This window comes from Rhinolophus ferrumequinum, chromosome X (genome assembly GCF_004115265.2).
Source record: "Rhinolophus ferrumequinum isolate MPI-CBG mRhiFer1 chromosome X, mRhiFer1_v1.p, whole genome shotgun sequence".
Classification (NCBI taxonomy): Eukaryota; Metazoa; Chordata; class Mammalia; order Chiroptera; family Rhinolophidae; genus Rhinolophus; species Rhinolophus ferrumequinum.
This window is the reverse complement of record NC_046284.1, coordinates 78925657-78949153: the sequence shown is the minus strand read 5'-3', so window position 1 is coordinate 78949153 and position 23497 is coordinate 78925657. Positions and strand designations below refer to the sequence as shown.

General features: G+C 39.6%; 1 protein-coding gene across 2 annotated transcripts in view; it reads right to left on the bottom strand.

Moving 5' to 3' along the window:
- Positions 1-22605, bottom strand: part of ZC3H12B (zinc finger CCCH-type containing 12B) — a 289375-nt gene extending 266770 nt beyond the window's left edge. For both annotated transcript variants that reach the window (XM_033118169.1, XM_033118160.1), the window contains exon 1: positions 22510-22605. The gene's annotated coding sequence lies outside the window, so the exon portion shown is untranslated. The remainder of the gene's footprint in view (positions 1-22509) is intronic.
- Between the last annotated feature and the right edge of the window lie 892 nt (positions 22606-23497).

Here is a 23497-nt window from a genome sequence, read left to right as displayed (position 1 = left end):
ATCCACACCAGCACTTGTTGTTTGTTCCTTTATTGATGATAGCCATTTTGACTGGTGTGAGGTGGTATCTCATTGTGGTTTTTATTTGCATTTCTCTGATGGTTAGTGAGGTTGAGCATTTCTTCATATGTCTGTTTGCCATCTGTATGTCCTTTTTAGAAAAATGTCTCTTCATGTCCTCTGCCCATTTTTTAATTGGGTTGTTTGTTTTTTTGGAGTTGAGTTGAGTAAGTTTTTTATAAATTTCTGATATTAACCCCTTATCAGATATATCATTGGCAAATGTTTTTTCCCATTCAGTAGGATCCCTTTTTGTTTTATTGATGGTTTCCTTTGCTGTGATAAAACTTTTTAGTTTGATGTAACCCCACTTGTTTATTTTTTCTCTTACTTCCTTCCTGCGAGGGGATATATCAGTAAAAATCTTAACTCCGCGTAATGTCTGTGAAGTTTCTTCCTATATTTTCTTCTAGGAATTATATGGTTTCCGATCTTACATTTAAGTCTTTAAGCCATTTTGAATTCATTTTTGTATGTGGTGTAAGGAGGTGGTCCAGTTCCATTTTTTTGCATGTGTCTGTCGAGGTCTCCCAGGACCATTTATTGAATACACTGTCTTTACCCCACCATACATTCTTTCTTCCATTGTCGTGGATTAAATGGCCATATAGGCATGGATTTATTTCTGGACTCTCTATTCTGTTCCATTGATCTATGTGTCTGTTGTTATGCCAGTACCATGCTGTTTTGATTACTGTAACCTTGTAGTATAATTTGATGTCAGGTATTGTTATACCTCCCACTTTGTTCTTATTTCTCAAGATTGCTGACGCTATCCAGGGTCTTTTATGGTCCCATATAAATTTTAGGATTATATGTTCTATTTCTGTGAAAAACGTTGTTGGTAGTTTGATAGGAATTGTGTTGAATGTGTATATTACCTTAGGCAGTATGGGCATTTTAACTATATTAATTCTGCCTATACATGAACATGGCATGTGTTTCCATCTATTTGTATCTTCTTTCATTTCTTTCTTCAGTGTCTTATAATTTTCTGAGTACAGATCTTTTACTTCTTTGGTTAAATTTATTCCCAGGTATTTTATAGTCTTTGGAGCAATTGTAAATGGGATTGCTTTTTAAATTTATCCTTCTGATGTTTTATTATTGGTATATACAAATGCAACTGATTTCTGAATATTAATTTTGTATCCTGCCACTTTACTAAATTCATCTATCAGCTCTAATAGCTTCTTGGTGGAGTCTTTAGGGTTCTCTCTATATAGTATCATATCATCTGCATACAATGATAACTTTACTTCCTCCTTACCAATCTGGATGCCTTTTATTTCTTTTTCTTGTCTGATTGCTGTGGCTAGAACTTCCAGCCCTATGTTGAATAGAAGTGGAGAAAGTGGGCAACCTTGCCTTGTTCCTGATCTTAAGGGGAATGGTTTAAGCTTTTCCCCATTGAGTATGATGTTAGCTGTGGGTTTATCTTATATGGCCTTTATTATGTTGAGATATGATCCCTCTATTCCCACTTTCTTAAGGGTTTTTATCATGAGTTGCTGTTGGATTTTATCAAATGCTTTTTCTGCATCTATTGATATGATCATGTGATTTTTATTTTTCATTTTGTTAATGTGGTGTATCACATTAATTGATTTGCGGATGTTGAACCACCCCTGCATACCAGGAATGAATCCCACTTGATCGTGGTGAATAATCTTTTTAATGTATTGCTGAATTCTGTTTGCTAATATTTTGTTGAGGATTTTTGCATCTATGTTCATTAAAGATATCGGCCTGTAGTTTTCCTTTTTTGTTGTGTCTTTGTCTGATTTTGGGATCAGGGTGATAGTGGCTTCGTAAAAAGTGTTTAGGAGCCTTCCCTCCTTCTGGATTTTTTGGAAGAGCTTGAAGAGAATAGGTGATAATTCTTTTTTGAACGTTTTGTAAAATTCACCTGTAAAGCCATCTGGTCCAGGGCTTTTGATTGTTGGGAGATTGTTGATTACTGATTCAATTTCCCTGGTGGTAATCAGACTATTCAGGTTTTCTGTTTCTTCTTGAGTTAGCCTTGGAAGGTTGTACGCCTCTAGAAAATTGTCCATTTCTTCCAGATTGTCAAATTTGTTGGCATATAGTTGCTCATAGTAATTTCTTAAATTTTTTTGTATTTCTGCGGTGTCTGTTGTCACTTCTCCTCTTTCATTTCTGATTTTATTAATTTGGTTCCTCTCTCTCTTTTTTTTAATGAGTCTGGCTAAAGGTTTGTCAATTTTGTTTATCTTTTCTAAGAACCAACTCTTGGATTCATTGATCTTTTGTACTGTTTTTCTGGTTTCTATTTCATTTATTTCTGCTCTGATCTTTATTATCTCCTTCCTTGTGCTCCCTTTGGGCTTATTTTGCTGTTCTTTTTCCAGATACCTTAACTGTGAAGATAAACTGTTGATTAGTGATGTTTCTTGTTTCTTTAGGTAGTCTGCAATGCTATGAATTTCCCTCTTAGGACTGCTTTTGCGGCATCCCATAGATTTTGGGTCGTCGTGTTTCCATTTTCGTTTGTCTCGAGATATCTTTTGATTTCTTCTTTGATCTCCTGGTTGACCCATTCATTATTTAGTAACGTGTTATTCAGCCTCCATGAATTGGTTTGTCTTCCACTTCTTTTCCTGTAGTTCATTTCTAATTTCATAGCACTGTGGTCAGAGAGGACAATTGGTATGATTTCAATTTTCTTAAATTTATCAAGACTAGTTTTGTGGCCTAACATATGGTCTATCTTGGAAAATGTTCCATGTGCGCTTGAGAAGAACGTGTATTCTGCAACTTTGGGGTGAAATGCTCTGAAAATATCGATTAAATCCAAGTGGTCCAATGTGTCATTTGAAGCTGTTGTTTCCATATTGATTTTCTGTCTGGAAGACCTGTCCCTAGTTGTCAGAGGTGTGTTGAAGTCCCCTACTATGATAGTGTTATTGTTGAGCTCTGTCTTTATGTCAGTCAATATCTGTTTTATATATTTAGGTGCTCCTATGTTCGGTGTATAGATGTTTATTAGGGTTATGTCCTCTTGTCGGATTGATCCCTTTATTATTATATAGTGCCCATCTTTGTCTTTTAATATGTTCTTCATTTAAAAGTCTATTTTGTCAGATATAAGTATTGCAACTCCAGCTTTTTTCTCATTTCCATTTGCATGAAACATCTTACTCCAACCCTTCACTTTCAGCCTTTTGGTCTGAGCTGAGTCTCTTGTATACAGCATATACAAGGGTCTTGCTTTCTTATCCACTCAGCCACCCTATGTCTCTTGATTGGAGCATATAATCCAGTTACGTTTAAAGTGATTATTGATATGCACATAGTTATTGCCATTTACAAATTTGTAGTTAGATTGTTTTCATCTTTCTTTTATTTACAAAAATCCTTTTAGTATTTCTTGCAATGATGGCTTGGTGGTAATAAATTCCTTTAGCTTATTCTTTGCTGGGAAGCTCTTTATCTCTCCATCAACTTTAAATGATAGCCTTGCTAGATAAGGAAATCTAGGTTGTAGGATTTTCTTTTCCATCACTTTGAGTATCTCCTGCCAGTCCCTCCTGGCCTTCAATGTTTCTGTAGAAAAGTCATTTGATAGTCTTCTGAGAGTTCCCTTGTATGTAACCCGATGTCTTTCTCTTGCTGCTGTTAGGATTCTCTCTTTGTCTTTAACCTTTGCCATTTTAACTATAATGTGTCTTGGTGTGGGCCTGTTCGAGTTTATCCTGTTTGGAACTCTCTGCACTTCCTGGGCTTGTATGTTGGTTTCCTTCATCAGGTTAGGGAATTTTTCGGACATTATTACTTCAAATATGTTCCCAATCCCTTGCTTCCTCTCTTCACCTTCTGGTATTCCTATGATGCACATGTTGTTGCGCTTGATGTTATCCCAGAAGTCTCTTAAACCATCTTCACTGTTTTTTATTCTTTTTTCTTTCTGTTGTTCTGTTTGGGCGATCTCTGCTAACTTGTCTTCTAAGTCACTGATTCAATCCTCTGCTTCATCTTACCTGCTGTTAATTCCTTCAAGTGAGTTCTTTATTTCAGTAATTGTGTTCTTTAGTTCTAACTTGTTATTCATTATGATTTCTACATCCTTCTTTATGTCTTCTCTAAGCTCCTTAAGTATTCTTATCATCAGTGTTCTGAACTCTGTCTCTGATAGGTTGGTTACCTCTGTTTCATTTGGTTCCATTTCTGGAGGTTTCTTCTGTTCTTTTATTTGGGACATGTTTCTTTGTTTCCCCATTCTGGCTGACTCTCTGTGTTTGCTTCGATGTATTAGGTAGATCCCCTAGAGTTCTTAGTTCTTGCTGGGTTATCTTATGTAGTATGTGTCCTTTATATTTGACTTGAACTACTTCGTTCTTCTCCTCTGCGTGTCCTCCAAAGGTGACTCTTGTGTTGTGTATATTGTCCTGTTAAAGAAGATCTTTAATTGCTTTCCGCTTGTCAGTAGGTGGGGTTAACTCCTAGGCTGACAAGTTGTGAGACTTGGCTCTGCCCACTGCAGGGTGTTCTGCTGTGTGAGAGTTGACCACTGTTGTGCCTATAGAGAATTCCCTCTGGGTGTGTCAATTGAAGGTCAAACCTGGTAGTACTCTGGTTCGGTCTGGAGTTGGCCTCTGGGTATGTTGAATCTTGTGCCTCCTAAGGTGGGCCCTGGTAGGGCAATTTCAGAACAAAGCAAATCACCAAGCACAACAACAACAACAAACAAAAAATCAAATACCTTCACATATAAAAACAACTGACAATCCCCACTCAACACAGGTAAAGATATCAAAGATATAAAGACAAAACAAAACAAAACAAAAACCAGAACCAGTCTTGGCTTAAGCCCACCGAGTAACTCCAGGTTGTCCTCTGCTGTACCAAAGAGTCCTCTGCGTATTGTGCAGGCAGAGCCAGTCACCTGGTGCCCAGAGTGACGTTGGAACTGCAGATTTAGATGCGTGGAGCTGAGGGGTCTGGATGGTAGTTTCTATAAAGTCAGTGCAATTTCTGCTCTTGCCTGCATATGTGCACACTGACAGTAGAACCACCAGCCCTGTGTCCAGTTCTCCTGACTCTTAGGGCACTTCTTCCGTGTGTGTGTGTGTGTGTGTGTGAGTGTGACAGGAGGGATATTTCTGAGCTGCTGAAAGCCCAGAGCTGCGTCTGCCGCTTACTGCAGATCCCTGGGACTGCCTCTGCAGTTCTAATTGCCCCACCCTAGGCAGGCCAGAAAGGGTGGGGGCTGGGAATGGAGGGGTCTTCTCTCTCCCAGCCCAGCCGTGTCACACCAAAGATATCCTTTAGATATGAAGGAGGAATAAAGACATTTCCAGAAATACAGAAGCTGAAGGAATTTTCTAATACACGACCTGCACTACAAGAAATACTAAAGGAGGCGATTCAACTGCCAACAACAGGGACAATTTGTGGCAACCAAAAGATAAAAAGGGGGAGAGTAAACGCCTGAACTCGAATATGGGAATGGAGAAAGTAAGCGTGCTGAAGAAAATGGAATACTTTAACTGTCAAACTTTCTTTACATAAACTTAAGGGTAACCACTCCAAAAAAATCTAGAACTAAAATATATACTGTAATAAAAGAAGAAACAAAGGGAAACATCATACAATACCACCAAACAGAAATAATAGACAACAAGAAAAAGGCAAAGTAACAATGGAGACACAATTTTACCAGAAAACTGAAATAAAATGATATGAAATCCTCACATGTCAATAATCACCCCAAACATAAATGGACTGAACTCACCAATTAAAAGGCACAGAGTAACAGATTGGATCTAAAAAAACTAAACCCAACCATACGCTGTCTCCAAGAGACACATCTCAGCCACAAGGACAAGCATAGACTCAAAGTGAAAGGGTGGAAATTGACACTCCAAGCAAATGGTATCCAGAGAAAAATCAGGTGTAGCTATACTGACGTTAGATGATACAGACTTGAAAAAGGTCTGAAAAGGGTCTGAAAAAGGTCTGAAAGGGGTGAAAAAGGAAACAAGAGACAAAGATGGACATTTCATAATGGTAAAGGGGACTATACATAAAGAAGGCATAAGAGTCATCAATATTTAAGCCCCCAATAAGGGAGCACCGTAATATACTAAGCAACTACTAACAGAACGAAAAGGAGAAATTGAGCAAAACACATTTATACTAGGGGACATAAATATGTCATTGACAGCTACGGATAGATCACCCAAACAGAAAATAAATAATGAAACAGTAGCCCTAAATGACACATTAGATGAAACGGACATAATTGATATGTATACAGCACTTCATTCTAAAACATCAGACTATACATTTTTTTCAGGTGTACATGGAACATTCTCAGGATAGACCATATATCGGGACATAAAATAACCTCAGCAAATTTAAGAAGACTGAAATCATACTAAGCATATTCTCTGATCACAAGGCTTTGAAATCGGATATCAACTGCAAAAGGAAAGCAGGAAAAAACACAAACACATGGAGATTAAACAACATACTTTTAAAGAACAACCAGGTAAAAGAAGAAATTAGAGGAGAGATGAAAAGATACATAGAAACAAATGACAATGAAAATACATCCTACCAAAATTTTGGGGATGCAGCGAAAGCAGTATTCAGAGGGAAATTTATATCAATACAGGCCTATCTCAAGAAACAAGAAAAATCCCATATAAATAACCTCACGTTATACTTTAAATAACTAGCAAAAGAAGAACAAAAGAAACCAAGTTCAGCAGAAGAAAGGAAATAATAAAAACCAGAGCAGAACTAAATGAAAAAGAGAACAAAAAGACAATAGAAAAAATGAATGTGACAAAGAGCTGGTTCTTTGAAATGATTAACAAAATGGACAAACCCTTGGCTAGGCTCACTAAGATAAAGAGATAGAAGGCACTAATAATCAATATCAGAAATGAAAAAGGAGAAGTTATGGATGGCACAGAAATACAAAGGATCATCCAAGAATATTATGAAGAATTATGTGCCACCAAATTCAACAACCTAGTAGAAATGGAAAATTTCTTAGAAACATATAGCCATCCTAGTCTGAACCATGAAGAATTGGAAAATATAAACAGACCGATGACCAGTAATGAAATTGAATCAGTCATCCCAAATCTTCCCAAAAGTAAAAGTCCGAGACCAGAAGCCTTTACTAGTGAATTCTACCAAACCTTCAAAGAGGATCTCATACCAATCCTGCTCAAACTCTTCCAAAAAACTGAAGAAGAGACAATACTCCCTAAATCATTTTATGAGACCAACATTACCCTGATACCAAAACCTGGTAAGGACAACACAAAAAAAGAAAACTACAGACCAATATCTCCGATGAATACAGATGGAAAAATCCTAAACAAAATTCTAGCAACTCGAATGCAACAATGCATTAAAAAGATTCTTCAACACGAACAAGTGGGGTTCATCCCAGGGGCACAAGTATGGTTCAACATACGCAAAACCATCAATGTGATACATCACATAAACAAAATAAAGGACAAAAATCATATGATTATATCCATTGATGCAGAAAAAGCATTTGACAAGAAACAACATCCATTTATGATTAAAATACTTAATAAAATAGGAACAGAAGGATAATACCTTAACATAATAAAGGCCATATATGACAAACCCTCAGCTAGTCTCATAATTAACAGTGAAAAACTGAAGCCCTTTGCTCTACGTTCAGGAACACGACAGAGCTGTACCGTCACCTCTACTTTTCAACATCGTGTTTGAAGTCCTCGCAGAGCAATCAGGCAAGAGAAAGAAATAAAAGGCATCCAAATTGGGAATGAAGAAGATAAATTGCCACTCTTTGCAGAGATACGGTGCTATATATAGAAAACTCTAAAGACTCCACCAAAAAGCTATTAGAAACAATTGAATAAAGTTTCCGTCTACAAAATCAATGTACAAAACTCCATTGCACTCCTATATACTAACAATGAAATCTCAGAAAAAGAAATTTAAAAAAACCAATTCCTTTTGCAATTGCAGCAAAAAAAAATAAAATTCCTAGGAATAAACTTAACCAAGGATGTGAAACACCTATATGCTGAAAACCGTAAAACATTTTTAAAAGAAATTGAAGAAGACACAAAGAAATGGAAAGACATTCCGTGCTCATGGATTGGAAGAATCAACATAGTTAAAATGGCCATATTACCCAAAGCAATATACAGATTTAATACAATCCCCATCAAAATCTCAATGTCATTTTTTAAAGAAATAGAACAAAAAATCATTAGATTGGGCAGAGGACTTGAAGAGACATTTTTCTAAAAAGGACATACAGATGGCAAACAGACATGTGAAGAAATGCTCAACCTCACTAACTATCAGAGAAATGCAAATAAAAACCACCATGAGATACCACCTCACCCCAGTCAAAATGGCTATCATCAATAAATCAACAAACAACAAGTGCTGGCGTGGATGTGGAGAAAAGGGAACGCTTGTGCACTGTTGGTGGGATTGCAGATTAGTGCAGCCACTATGGAAAACAGTACGGAGGTATCTCAAAAATCTGAAAATGGAACTACCCTATGATCCAGTAATTCCACTCCTAGGTATCTATCCGGAGAATTCCAAAACTCCAATTCAAAAATCTTTATGCACTCCTATGTTTATTGCAGCACTATACACAATAGCTAAGACATGGAAACAACCAAAATGCCCATCGGTAGATGACTGGATTAAGAAACTGTGGTACATTTATACAATGGAGTATTATGCAGCCATAAGGAAGAAAGAAATCTTACCATTTGCAACAACATGGATGGATCTAGAGAACATTATGTTAAGTGAAATAAGTCAGACAGAGAAAGATAAGTTCCATATGATCTCACTTATTTGCGGATTCTAAAGAAAAGAATAAGTGAATGAACTAATCAGAAACTGTTTGGGAGACAATGGGGAAAAACTGAGGGTTGCTAGATGGGCGGGGGGAGTGGGGGGTGGGGGGGAAGGTGAGGGGATTGGAGGGCAGTCGGTGACCACAGGATGGCCACGGGGTTTGAAAATTAATCTGGGGAACGTAATTTGGTGGTTACCAGAGCGTAAGGGGGTTGGGGGGTGGGGGATGAGGGTGAGGGGGATCAAATGTACGGTGATGGAAGGGGAGCTGACTCTGGGTGGTGAACACACAGTGTGATTTATGGATGATGTGATTCAGAATTGCACAACTGAAATCTATGTAATTCTACTAACAATTGTCACCCCAATAAATAAAAAAGAATAAAAAAAAAAAAAAAAAAAAAAAATCTTTATGCACTCCTATGTTTATTACACCACTATACACAATAGCCAAGACATGGAAAGAACCGAAATGCCCATTGGTAGAGGACTGGATTAAGAAACTGTGGTACATTTATACAATGGAGTATTACGCAGCCATAAAGAAGAATGAAACAACATGCACTTGCAACAACATGGATGGACCTAGAGAACATTATGCTAAGTGAAATAAGTCACACAGAGAAAGACAAATACCATATGATCTCACTTATATGTGGAATCTAAAGAAAAGAATAAATGCATGAACTAATCTGAAAAAGGCTCTGAGACAGAGAAAAAACTGAGAGCTGCTAGATGGGAGGCGGGGTGAGGATAAGGGGGAAGGTGAGGGGATTAGAAAGCACAATCGGTAACCACAAGATTGCCATGGGGATATGAAAGTCAATTTGGGGAATGTAATCAATAATTTTATAAAGATTTTGTAGGGTATCCGATGGACAGTTATCTCATTAGGGGGACCACCTCAGGGATGATGTAGATGCCTGATAACTGCACTGTATACCTGACGCTGAAACTGAACAATAATGAATGTCAACTACAATTATATATATATGGTTACAAGAAGTGGAGTACAGCATTAGGAATAGAGACAGTGGAAATGTAATGGCTGTATGCGATGTCAGAATGGTAGTAGATGGGGGAGGCGGGTTATCACTGTGTGAGGGATATAAATGATAAATGTCTAACTATTACATTGTTTTGTACACCTGAGACAAAAAAAAAAGGAAAGAAAGAAAGGAAGGAAGGAAGGAAGGAAGGAAGGAAGGAAGGAAGGAAGGAAGGAAAGAAGGAAGGAAGGAAGGAAGGAAGAAAGAAGGAAAGAAAGAATTTGGCTAATGTTTCAAATTCCTTGACCTGGGCTTCACTCAGTTCACTGTTTTCCAATTTATGAATCAAAATGTTGCTTTGTGCATAACTATGAGTTTGCCTGATTAGAAAACTACGGAACATTTAGATCCTTGGGTAATGGAAGCTTTATCTAGTCTACTGATTTGTAGACTAGATAAAGAGTCTACTCACTGGACTAGACTCTTTATTTAGGAGAAATCTTAAAGGAAAATATAAGGATTTAAAAAAAAAAAAAAAGCTTGATGCATTAGCTATTGTAGAGGTGGGGAATCCAAAACCTAGCTGCTCCGTAGAGCTCTTGCACCAGTTTGAAAATCATTGATTTGTTGTAACTATTACTGGTAAGAAATCCAAAGATCAAAGTGGACCACAGATTCAGATGGCATTGGAGTGCTAATTCCGATGTGTAAATCCCATCTTCAAATCCTGGGTCTAGTCTGCTCTCTCTCCACGAAGCTATCTGTTCCAGCTTGCTGGAGTTAATGTCTGTATTTGGAATACTAAGTGAAAAAAATCTCACAACCTGTTTACCCTGAAAAACGAAGTTCTTGAAATTCTTCCTCTGTAAATGCAGAATACAACAACCAAAAAAAGAAAAAGAAAAAAGAATACGATAACAGGGGCTTCCACTCAAGATGGCACAGTACTCGCTGTGCTTGCCTCCTCCCACAATCACATCAAAATTACAACTAAATTCCAGAACAACCATCATTGAGAATCACCAGAATTCTGGCTGAACAGAAGTCTTATAACTATGGACGTACATGAGAAGCCACGTAGAGACAGGTAGGCAGGGCGAAAATGAGGAACAGATTGCTCCCACACCCACGTGTGGTGGTTAAAAATCAGGAGGGATATCTCAGCTGCAGGGGTCCTTCCTAAGGAGCAAGGAATCCCAGCCTCACACCAGGCTCCCCAGTCCATGGTTCCAATGCCAGGGAGAGAAGTCCCCATAAATTCTGGCTATGAAAACTAGCAGACATTATGGCTAAGTGAGACAGAGGGCTGCTGGAATCCCAGACTTTCCTCTTAAAGAGCCTGCACACAGACTTAATCGCTGATGGACTCACATGCTCTGAGCTCCAGTGCTGGGGCAGCAGCTCAAAAAGGACCAGGGACATGGTGGCGGGGGCGGGTAACTGAATTATCTGGCTTCATGGCAAAGAATGGAGGGCATCTTTCTCACAGACACAAGTGCTGGCAGAAGCCATTGTTCTGTTGTTGAGCCCTCCCACCACTCAGCTTGCAGGCCCAGGCAGATGCCATGTCTGAGTCTGCATCAACCTAGCTAAAACCGTTTGCCTCACCCTAGTGATTCCATGAGACCCCATCCCATTCAATTTGTGGACCCACTCAAGCCACTTCCAGTGGCTTTTCCATACAAACAGCCTGTGTTGACTCACGCTGCAGGTTTTCCTAAAATCTCTCAAAGGTTTGCAAACCCCACACAAACAGCATCTGGCCTCAGCATGGCCTGTAACTCTTGCTAAGCAGTCCCAAGCCCAGCACTAGCAGCAGCTGGCCTGTTTGCTGATTAGCCTTTCGCAGGCACCTCCAAGCCCAGCACAAGTGGCAACCATTTTCAGATAACTTTGTAGCTCATACCAAGTGGCCCCTGGAAGGGAACTGGCAGTCACTGACTTTGGCCTGCACCACAGCCCCTCCCAAGAGGCCCCAGAACCAACACACGTGGTGGCCAGCCTCAGACCACACCAGAGCACAACCCAACCACCTCCACAAACAAAACCCCCAAAGACCAGACTTGATAAGCACCAGAGCCCCGCTAAAGCAAATCCTGCTCCATAGGGTCAGCCCCTGCACAATAACTCCTCCATTGTAGTTATGGCCAATCCTCACAACCAATCATCCTGAGTGTGAATTCCACCCACTAGCATGCCAACAGCAATCAAGACTCAACTACAACTGGAGAGTACTCACAATCCACACAAGGGACACATGTGTAACACCTGACTCAGGTGACTGGGGAGACTGTGCCACTTGGCCCCACAGGACACCTACTACGTAAGGCCACTCTACCAAGACTCAGAGACACAGCAGCTCTACCTAATACATAGAAACAAAAACAGGGAGGCAGCCAAAATGAGCAAAGAAATATGCCCCAACTGAAAGAACAGAACAAAACTCCAGAAAAGGAACTAAACAAAATGGAGATAAGCAATCTTCCAGACTCAGAGTCCAAAACACTAGTTATAAGGACACTCAATGATATCAGGGAGAACTTCAACAGACAGACAGGAAACATGAAAATGGAGACTGAAAACATAAAAAAGAACCAGTCAGAAATGAAGACTACGGAGAGACGTCATCAAAATGGCAGCGTGAGGTGAGCCTCTGTAATTCTCCGTTGGAATTTACAACTAATTGAACAACTATAACTCCACAAAGGACTCCCTGAAAAGCAGACAGGCAAGACGAAGAGGCCCACTACTCAATTCAATTAAAGGTGCGCGAATCTCGTTAGCGGGGGAGGATGGAAGGGAGAAGTGTGGAGACGAAGCCGCGCAGTGCAGGATGCAGACCTAGTTCAGTGCTCCCAGCTCTCTGCATCCCGGAACTACCGCATCTGCAGGAGAGGGAAGAACTTGGACTGCTAGGGCTCTGCTTATAGCCCACAGGGCTGAGGGGACAGCATATAACATGGCTGAACCCAACGCTCACGGCAGAAACCTCAGAGAAAAGACTGAGGGAAGAAGGCTGAAAACGGTGGTTTAAGCCCTCACTGCCAAGCAGAGAACGGAAGCCTTAGGCACTGAGACTAACCGCCCCCTCCCTACCCACCCAGAACTCACCCCATCCCCACCTGACAAGTGCTAGAAGCGGAACAGTAGCAGTGTCAGATCAAAAGAACAGAATATTTGCTGTTCCGAGAACTGTGGATACCAGACAAAGATTCACAACCCAACTAGTTCCGGCAAAGGAGAGGGAGCTGTGGAAGAAGGACTGGCTGTGGTGGCGGTCACCACCATTGCTCTGGGCCACCTCTCACAACTCATCCCGCCCATGGCCCCACCTATATGGGCGGATCCCTGCAGGAGTAAACAGACTGCTGAAACATATGGGCTCTGAATCTGGTACAGGAAGACCTTTGGAACTTCAAAAGCTCTCCACATACCCACACGGACACTGCGCCCTGTGACCCACACCACCTATTAACAGAGGAGAAGCCCACCTTCCAGGGAATCCCCACATTGTGTGAGAAACTGAAATAGTGCAGAGAAAACATAGCACTACCGTGTGTGAGAGAGAAAAAAGCAGCTGCAGTCGGAGAGAAAATAAAACATTCTACCAACAAGTACTGGAAAACAAAAGAAAGACCTCTTCCTATCAACCTGTTGCAGAAGCCACTCCTGTACATGTCTAGCAAGAGAAATAATAAATCAGTAATTGCCATGAAAAACCAAGGCAACAAGACAGCTCAGAAAGAAAGTGACAAGTCTCCAGAAAAGGAACTTAAAGATATGGAAATATGTGAAATAAATGACGGAGAATTCAAGATTGCAGTTCTGAAAAAACTCTACGAGATGCAAAAAAACACAGAAAGTCTACGAGATGCAAAAAAACACAGAAAGGCAGATTAATCAACTCAGAAACACAATCAAAGAACAACATGAACATTTTACCAAAGAGATTGAAATTTTAAAGAAGAACCTAATAGAATTTCTGGAGATTAAGAACTCTATAGAAGAAATGAAGAAAGAAATAGCCAGCTTAGGTAGTAGAGTTGACAAGATGGAGGAAAGAATCAGTGACATCAAAGATAGAAACCTGGAATAGACACGGATGGAAGAAGAAAGAGACTTGAGACTTAAAAAAAAATCAAAGAACTCTACAAGAACTTTCTGACTCCATCAGAAAGAGCAATATAAGAATAATGGGCATACCAGAAGGAGAAGAAAGAGAGAAGGGAACAGAGAATATATTCAAACAAATCGTCGATGAGAACTTCCCAAACCTGTGGAAAGAACTGGATCCTCGAATCCAAGAAGCAAATAGAACACCTAATTACCTCAATCCCAACAGGCCTTCTCCAAGGCACATTGTATTTAAGCTGTCTAAAATCAATGACAAAGAAAGAATCCTCAAGGCAACTAGGGAAAAGAATTGTATTTAAGCTGTCTAAAATCAATGACAAAGAAAGAATCCTCAAGGCAACTAGGGAAAAGAAGACAGTAAGGTACAAAGGAAAGCCCATTAGATTATCATCAGATTTTTCAGCAGAAACTCTACAAGCCAGGAGGGAGTGGAACCAAATATTCAAACTATCGAAAGAGAGAAATTATGATCCAAGAATAATATATCCAGCAAAGATACCCTTTAGATATGAAGGAGGAATAAAGACCTTTCCAGACATACAGAAGCTGAGGGAATTTTCTAATACACGACCTGCACTACCAGAAATACTAAAGGAGGCTATCTGACCACAGTCAACGGGGACAATTTGTGGCAACCGAAACATAAAAAGGGGGAGAGTAAAGGCCAGAAGCGGAATATGGGAATGGAGAAAGTAAGTGTGCTGAAGAAAATGGAATACTCTAAATATCAAACTTTCTTTTACATAAACTTAAGGGTAACCACTCAAAAAAATTCAGAACTGAAATGTATACTGTAATAAAAGAAGAAACAGAGGGAAACATCATAGAATACCACCACACAGAAATAACAGACAACAACAAAAAGGCAAAGAAACAATGGAGACACAGCCTTACCAGAAAACTAAAGATAGAATGACAGGAAATCCTCACATATCAATAATCACCCTAAATGTAAATGGACTGAAATCACCAATAAAAAGGCACAGAGTAGCAGATTGGATAAAAAAACTAAACCCAACCATATGCTGTCTCCAAGAGACACATCTCAGCTACAAGGACAAGCATACACTCAAAGTGAAAGGGTGGAAATTGACACTCCAAGCAAATGGTACCCAGAGAAAATCAGGTGTAGCCATCATGATATCAGATGAAACAGACTTCAGGGTGAAAAAGATAACAAGAGACAAAGATGGACATTTCATAATGGTAAAGGGGACTATACAACAAGAAGACATAACAGTCATTGATATTTATGCCACCAATCAGGGAGCACCATAATATACCAAGCAACTACTAACAGAACTAAAGGGAGAAATTGACCAAAACACAATTATACTGGGACTTAAATAAAACATTGACAGCTATGGATAGATCATAAAAACAGAAAATAAATAACGAAATAGCAGCCCTAAATGACACATTAGATGAAATGGACATAATTGACATATATAGAGCACTTCATCCTAACATCAGACTATACATTTTTTTCTAGTGTACATGGAACATTCTCAAGGAGGACATACAAATGGCAAATAGACATATGAAAAAATGCTCAACATCACTAATCATCAGAGAAATGCAAATAAAAACCACAATGAGATGTCACCTCACCCCAGTCAGAATGGCTATCATCAACAAGACAAATAGTAACAAGTGTTGGAGAGGCTGTGGAGAAAAAGGAACACTCATACACTGTTGCTGGGAATGCAGACTGGTGCTGCTGTTATGGAAGGCCGTGTGGAAGTTCCTCAAAAAATTACGAATTGAATTACCATATGACCCAGCAATCCCTCTCCTGGGTATCTACCCAAAAAATCTGAAAACATCTACACATAAAGACACATGTGGTACAATGTTCATTGCAGCTTTGTTTACGGTGGCCAAGACATGGAAACAACCAAAATATCCTTCGATAGATAAAGAAGTTGTGGTATATATACACAATGGAATACTATTCGGTGGTAAGGAAAGATGATATAGGAACATTTGTGACAACATGGGTGGAACTTGAGAGTATAATGCCAAGCGAAATAAGACAGACAGAAAAAGCAGAGAACCATATGATTTCACTGATATGTGGTATATAAACCAAAAACAACAAAAGAACAAGACAAACAAATGAGAAACAAAAAGTCATAGACAAAGACAATAGTTTAGTGGTTACCAGAGGGTAAGGGGGGTGGAGGCTGGGAGATGAGGGTAAGGGGGATCAAATATATGGTGATGGAAGGAGAACTAACTCCGGGTGGTGTACACACAATGGGATTTATAGATGTTGTAATACAGAATTGTACACCTGAAATCTATGTAATTTTACTACCAATTGTCACCCCAATAAATTTAAAAAAAAAAAGAAATGAGGACTACAATAACTGAAATGAAGAAAACACTAGAGGGAATCAATAGTAGAACGGATGAAGCAGAGGATCGAATCAGCGATTTGGAAGAGTAGGTAGCAGAAACGACCCAATCAGAATAGTAAAAGGAAAAAAAAATCCAAAAAATGAGGATAGTTTAAGGGGCCTCTGTGACAACATCAGGCGTACCAACATTCACATGATAGGGATACGAGAAGCCAAAGAGAGCAAGAAATGGAGAACCTACTTGATGAAATAATGATGGAAAACTTCCCTATCCTGGCAAAAGAAATAGACATACAAGCCCAGGAAGCGCAGAGTCATAAAAACAAGATGAACTGAAATAGGACACATCATAATTAAAATGTTAAAGGTTAAAGACAAATAAAGCATCTTAAAAGTAGCAAGAGAAAAGCAGTTTGTTACATACAAGGGTGTGCCCATGAAAGCACAATCAGTAACCACAAAATTGCCACGGGGATACGAAAGACAGTTTGGGGACTATAATCAACAATGTTGTAAAGATTTTTTATGGTATCTGATGGACACTTGTCTTATTAGGGAGACCACTTCATGGATGGTGTAGGTGCCTGACCACAGCAGTGTACACCTGAACTTGAAGATGAATAACAATGAATGTCAACTATATTTTTATATATATATATATACACATATATATATATACATATATATACACATATATACATATATATAAAATTATTCACAGGAAGTGGAGTACAGCATAAGGAATAGAGACCGTGGAAATGTAATGGCTGTGTGCTATGTCAGAGGGGTAGTAGATTGGGGGAGGGAGGTTATCACTTTGTGAGGGGTATAAATGTCTATTACATTGCTTTGTACACCTGAAACTAATTAGAAAAAAAACTGTCAGCTGATTTCTCAACAGAAACTTTGCAGGCCAGAAGGGATTGGCATGAAATATTTAAAATGACGAAAAGCAAAGCCCTACAATCAAGATTACTCTACCCAGGGCCGGCCCGGTGGCTCAGGTGGTTGGATCTCAATGCTCTTAACTCTGAAGGCTGCCGGTTCAATTCCCACATGGGCCAGTGGGCTCTGAACCACAAGGTTGCCAGTTCGATTCCTCGAGTCCCACAAGGCATGGTGGGCTCCACCCCTGCAACTAAGCTTGAACACGGCACCTTCAACTGAGCTGCCACTGAGCTCCCAGATGGCTCAGTTGGTTGGAGCGCATCTTCTCAACCACAAGGTTGCCAGTTCAATTCCTCGAGTCCCGCAAGGGATGGCGGGATGCACCCCCTGCAACTAGGAACGGCAACTGGACCTGGAGCTGAGCTGCGCCCTCCACAACTAAGACTGAAAGGACAACAACGTGAAGCTGAATGGCACCCTCCACAATTAAGATTGAAAGGACAACAACTTGACTTGTAGAAAAAAAATAAAAGTCTTGGAAGTACACACTGTTCCCCATGTTCCCCTTCCCCAATAAAATCTCTAAAAAAAAAAAAAAAAAGATTACCCAGCAAAGCTATCATTTAGAATTGAATGACAGGTAAAGAGCTTCCCAGACACGAAAAAGCGAATGGAGTTCATCATCACCAAATCAATATTACAAGGAAGCTTAGAGGGACTTCTTTAAGACAAAAAAATAAAAACAGATTTAAAAATATGAATAAAATGAAAATAACTACATATCTATCAACAATTACGTTAAATGTAAATGGAGTAAATGCTCCAATCAAAAGATAGGGTGGCTGAATGGATAAGAAAACAAGACCTTTACATATGCTGCCTACAAGAGACTCACTTCAGATCAAAAGACACACACAGACTGAAAGTAAAGGGATGGAAAAAGATATTTCATGAAAATGGAAACAAAAAAGAAAACCTGGGGTATCAGTACTTCTGTTAGACAAAATAGACGTTAAAACAATGCGTATAACAAGAGACAAACAAGGACCCAGTAATTCCACTTTTGGGTATTTATCCGAAGAAACCCAAAACACTAATTCAAAAAGATATATACATCCATATATTCATTGCAGCATTATTTATAATAACTAAGATATGGATGCAACCTAAGTGTCCATCAATAGATGAATGGATAAAGTAGTAGTACACATATACAATGGAATATTATTCAGCCATAGAAAAGAATGAAATCTTGCCATCCGCAACAACATAGATGGATCTAGAAGGTATTATGTTAAGTGAAATAAGTCAGACAGAGAAAGGCAAATACCATATGCTTTTACTTATATGTGGAATCTAAAGAACAAAATAAACAAACAAACAAAAAACAGAAATAAACTCACAGATACAGAGAACATTTTGATGGTTGCCAGATGGGAAGGGTGTTGGGGGGATAGGCAAAAAAGGGGAAGGGATTAAGAAGTACAATTTAATAGTAACAAAATAGGCATGGGGATGTAAAGTATAGCATAGGGAATATAGTCAATAATATTGTAATAACTATATATGGTGTCAAATGGGTACTAGATTTATCAGGGTGATCCCTTCATAAGTTATATAAATGGCTAATCACTATGTTGTACACCTGAAACTAATATAATATTGTATGCCAAGTGTAATTGAGAAATAAAAAATTATTTAAAAAATAATACAATAGCACTCTTTAAATGACATATTTAAAGAAAATTATAACTTACGGATACATCATTGGTTCTTAGCGTAATGCTGCTCTACCTCCCAACACAGCAATATGGTAAAATTATTTAGTTATCTATTAATATTATATAATAACACAGACTGACAACTCCTTACCCTATTTCTCATGTTGCCACCACTGAGATTTAGCAATTTACCTAAGATGTGTACCTGCCTTAAACCACCACAGTACTTAGAAGTTAACACAAGGTAATTTATTTTCTCAGCAGTTTGCCCATTATTTGAATTCACCAGTTCTCTTTCCAAAGAGTTTCCCTTTTTATACCAGCATAAGCAACTAAGAACAGAAATGTGCAATACTTGCTTAGCAAAGGAGACTAACCCCAATGCCTTCTGAATATATTTTGCTTTCTCTTAACTGGTTAATTTCCAACAATGTTCAAATATTCATTGACTATCTCTGTGGACCATTATGTTCTCTAACTTGTTTATTTAAATAATAGCTGATGTCCTAAGTAGAGGATGCTCAAAACAATTATTATATTTGTTAAAACTATTATCTACTGTGAATTAAAGTTTATTAGTAATAACGGTAATCAGAGAAGAGTATTGCTGGCAGCAAAAGATACCAAATGCAAAGTATAAGATGGGACGCTCATAATATTTCAAGTTTGGTATATTTTTCCTTAGAGTAAATCTGTGTATTAACTTAAGATTTCTTTGTATTTGTCACTCTAATATGTGAATTTCTGTTGGGGGAGGGGCATATCTCTCTTCTGATGTAATAATTGTAGGATAGTTTCTTATTGTTATTTTTCTATATACAAACATTAACTTACAATGGTTGACTAAAACCCACAAAACTATTAGTCATATAACTAATTATCAACACTGCAAAAGTTGTTAGAAAAGCACGAAAGTAAGTTTTGCTGGTTTGTAATTGCAGTTTAAACACTGATATTAGCTGCCAAATATTAACACATGTATTACTAATAACATTATATTAGAACTTTGACAGACATCAATTTGCAGGACTCTGACATACCCCCCCTTTGTTTCCAGAAAATAATAGAAATAGTAGTACTAATTAGCAGTATTAAAACTAAGTTATATACTTTAATGGACAAAAATTCATGTTGTTTATATAATTTCCATTATTTGCTTTTTCAAGGAATAGTCTTTAGAGCATATTAATAATCTAAAGGTGTACTAATCAGATCAGTTTTAAACAAAACACTTAGATTATAACTCTCTCAGGATACAGTGATATATAAACAGGTTCTAAAAATATGTGAACTTAAAACTCTGTATCGGCTTAGAAAACATTCTCACTTGCCTCAGGAAATAGGATGACTATTTTACATCTGACTTCCGTAATATGTATATGTGAAAAGCTATTTGTATTTAATTTATTAATTTAGTATTTATCATTAAAAAAAAAACTTTGCCCGCACAAAGGAGTCATATATCCTTTTTTTTAAGTTTATCAAGAAGAGTAATATTCACAAAGATTAGAAAAATCAAGTGCCTTAGCTCATGCCACGCTGACATCCCCCCTTCCAACAGTCTATACTTCTATCAAAAAACGAATCAAGTTTAACTTTCTCTATAAAGCCTTCTCAGACAAACACCAAACTTCAAAGATCTCCCTTTACTCTAAATTATTGTGGCTCTTATTCTGTACTACTCTATGTTCTAATTGTTGACCATAATTTCTCATATATGCATTTTCTTTCTCCAATGGGCAAGCAATTTAACTCCTGGGACCTGTCTCTGTTCTATTTTCCACAGTATCTAGTATAGTAATGGGCACTCGGAGAAGACAGAAAATAAAAGCATGTTGAAAGTCAATTTTAAAAAAATTAACTCATCCAGAGTTTACTGTTCAAGTGCCTTGATTGTACTTGCAAAATTAACTATTACTATTCTCTTATAATATGGTCACGGCACTCTAGGTAAATGCTCTTGAGTATGTGGCACCTTTGTAGCCATATTCATTACAATAGAATTCTAAACTGGATCCAATGACTGCCTGGTTCTAAAAGTATGTGAAGATGAACAGCAAGTACCCACATGGTACATCATTATTTCAAATAATTCAGACTTGAATTCATCAAGAGCTTTTCCAAAACAAAAAAACTTTAACTTTGGAAATCTAGGAACTGAAAGCATGTCAGCTTGCCAATTCACAAAACAAACAATACTTGCTAAGGTCCAAGATTATTTTGCAGTGATACCAGAATTATATCGTGCTTTAAACTATACCTCAAACAGCATGAAAACTGCCAAAGCAAAGCATTTCACCCACTATCAAGGAGTTGTCAGTTTTGACTGATTCACTAGATAAAGTTATCTAATCACAAATGACATCTATATCCTTCTCAAAAATCTTTAGCTTAAAACCATTTATCCAATACTATATTTAGCTTTTCCATTATTGTACTTCTTTTCCACTTCTTTAATAATAGAAACCTGAAATGGCTTAAAAACCAATACGAAGGGAAGAGTCAAATAAAAGAAGGAACCCATCTTTCATTGTGCACAAAGTACCTTAAAATCAAAATTACTAGTTAATCTAAAATCAGTTTACTTTTGAAAGGGGTCAACTGTGAACCATAATTTTTGTCAACATTTTCTTTTAATGAAATAACTTCATTCCTCAAAGATAATATTGCTAATTTTCAAAAAGCGCCTTACAACTTTGGATCTTCATTACCCTGTCCAAAATATCACTTCAGGTCCCTCACGCCAATGTTTATTTGGAAGCAACTGTTCCAAATTCAGTCTATCCCAGGGAGAACCGATAGATCACAACACATCTTCGCTTTTATTATGGGCATTTTAGGTTTCATCATACCGGTATCATTCTGAATGAAGAGTAGTTACTTCGTGAAACCTGTTTCCCCTGTTATCAATCAGCAACTCTTTGCCTACTTCAAGTTTGATGCCACTTTGGAAGTCAAGTGGTGTGTTTGCTAGTTTTATTATTATCATTATTGAATATAAGTATTCATATGTCAGGAGTCAGAAGCTCCCGGCACACGAAAACTGAAAAGGGGCCACGCCAGCTGCCTGTTCAAGCCTTGAGGCATGGAGCAATAGCAGCCTGAGAATCCACTCTTAAGAAGCCTGTGGTCAGGCTGAGCCTCCGAGAGCAAGAGCGAGGGAAAAAGAGGAGAGCTCGTCACTGGGAAAGTCTTTCCCCGAATCAGGGACCAGGCTACATGATTGTACGTAGAACTGTCAGCATTTATGGCATCTCAGAAGCAGAGGCAGGCCTTAAGCACCGACCCCGCATTCCTGGACGCCGCGGTTGAGGCTAAGAGAGTGGTGATTTTGAGAAGGAAAACTACCTCAAAGGGAATAGGGAGCCGCGAGCAGATGTACGAGAGGCGTCAGAAGCTTCTGCAGGAGAAAGCAGCGCTTCGGTCGCTTCCCGGGGCCCCGGAGGCCGGAAACGTGCCCCAGCACCAGGCGAGTGCGGTGCCACTACTCACCCCTACTCTCCTAAGGTCCCCGTCGTCGCCCAGCTCGACTCAGCCCCTGCAGGGGGAGCCCCTCCCCCGCCCGCCGCCAGGGGTGGGCTCAGCCAGCGAGAGGAGGCAGCGGCGCAGGTGTCCGTGAGCAGGGGCCAGAGACGCGCCCCAGGAGGAGATGGGTGCAAGGGAAGCAGCCTGGTGCCTTGCGCTCCCTGGCGCCGCCAAATTCACCACCATCGACGTGGAGGGGCGAGGGGAGGCAATGAAGTGGAGGCCCTCGCCCAGAGGCCAGGACCCTCCCGGAGTACCAGGCCGGAGCACCGGCGGGACTGCCGCCCCGGGTCCCCTCAGCGACGCGACCCCCAGGCCTGATTCCCGTCCCTCAGCCCCCGCGGCCATAGAGCAGCGGCGGCTCCCTCTCGGGCCAAGGTGGCAGCTGCATCCTTGTGCTCCTCCTCCTCTGGCGCCGCTGCCTACTCACACAGCCCGGCGGTGTTACAGTCGCGGCGCCCTGACTGCTGTCGCCTAGCAACCGCGCGCATGCGCTCCACCCCCGCCGGCGACCGCCGCCACCGCTGGCGCCGCTGTCGGAGCTCAGTAATCCACCTAAGAAAGTGCACGGAGAGAGACCTCCTTCCCAGGTCCTGATGGAACGTCGTCAAAGTAGAAGTGAGATGGGGAAAGGGGCGGATGCTCTGCAAATCTGAAGCGCCCTAAGGGCTTAGATGAGACCGTCTCCTGGCCCCTCGACAAGCACTTTGGTGGTGGAGAGTGACAGTCCCAACAACCTCCTAATGTATTTTTTAGTCTCTCCTCCACTCCTGTCATCCTTCACATGGGCTTCCTGAGGAATGTTCAAAATAATTTCTCTGATCCTGTCACTCATCTGCGTTAACCCCTATGGTTAAGGGACAGCCCCTTAATAGGGCCTAACTGTTCTTGACTACTGCAACAAGCATCCTTTCTGGTTCCCCTGCCTTTAGACTTGTCTCCCTGCAATCTGTTC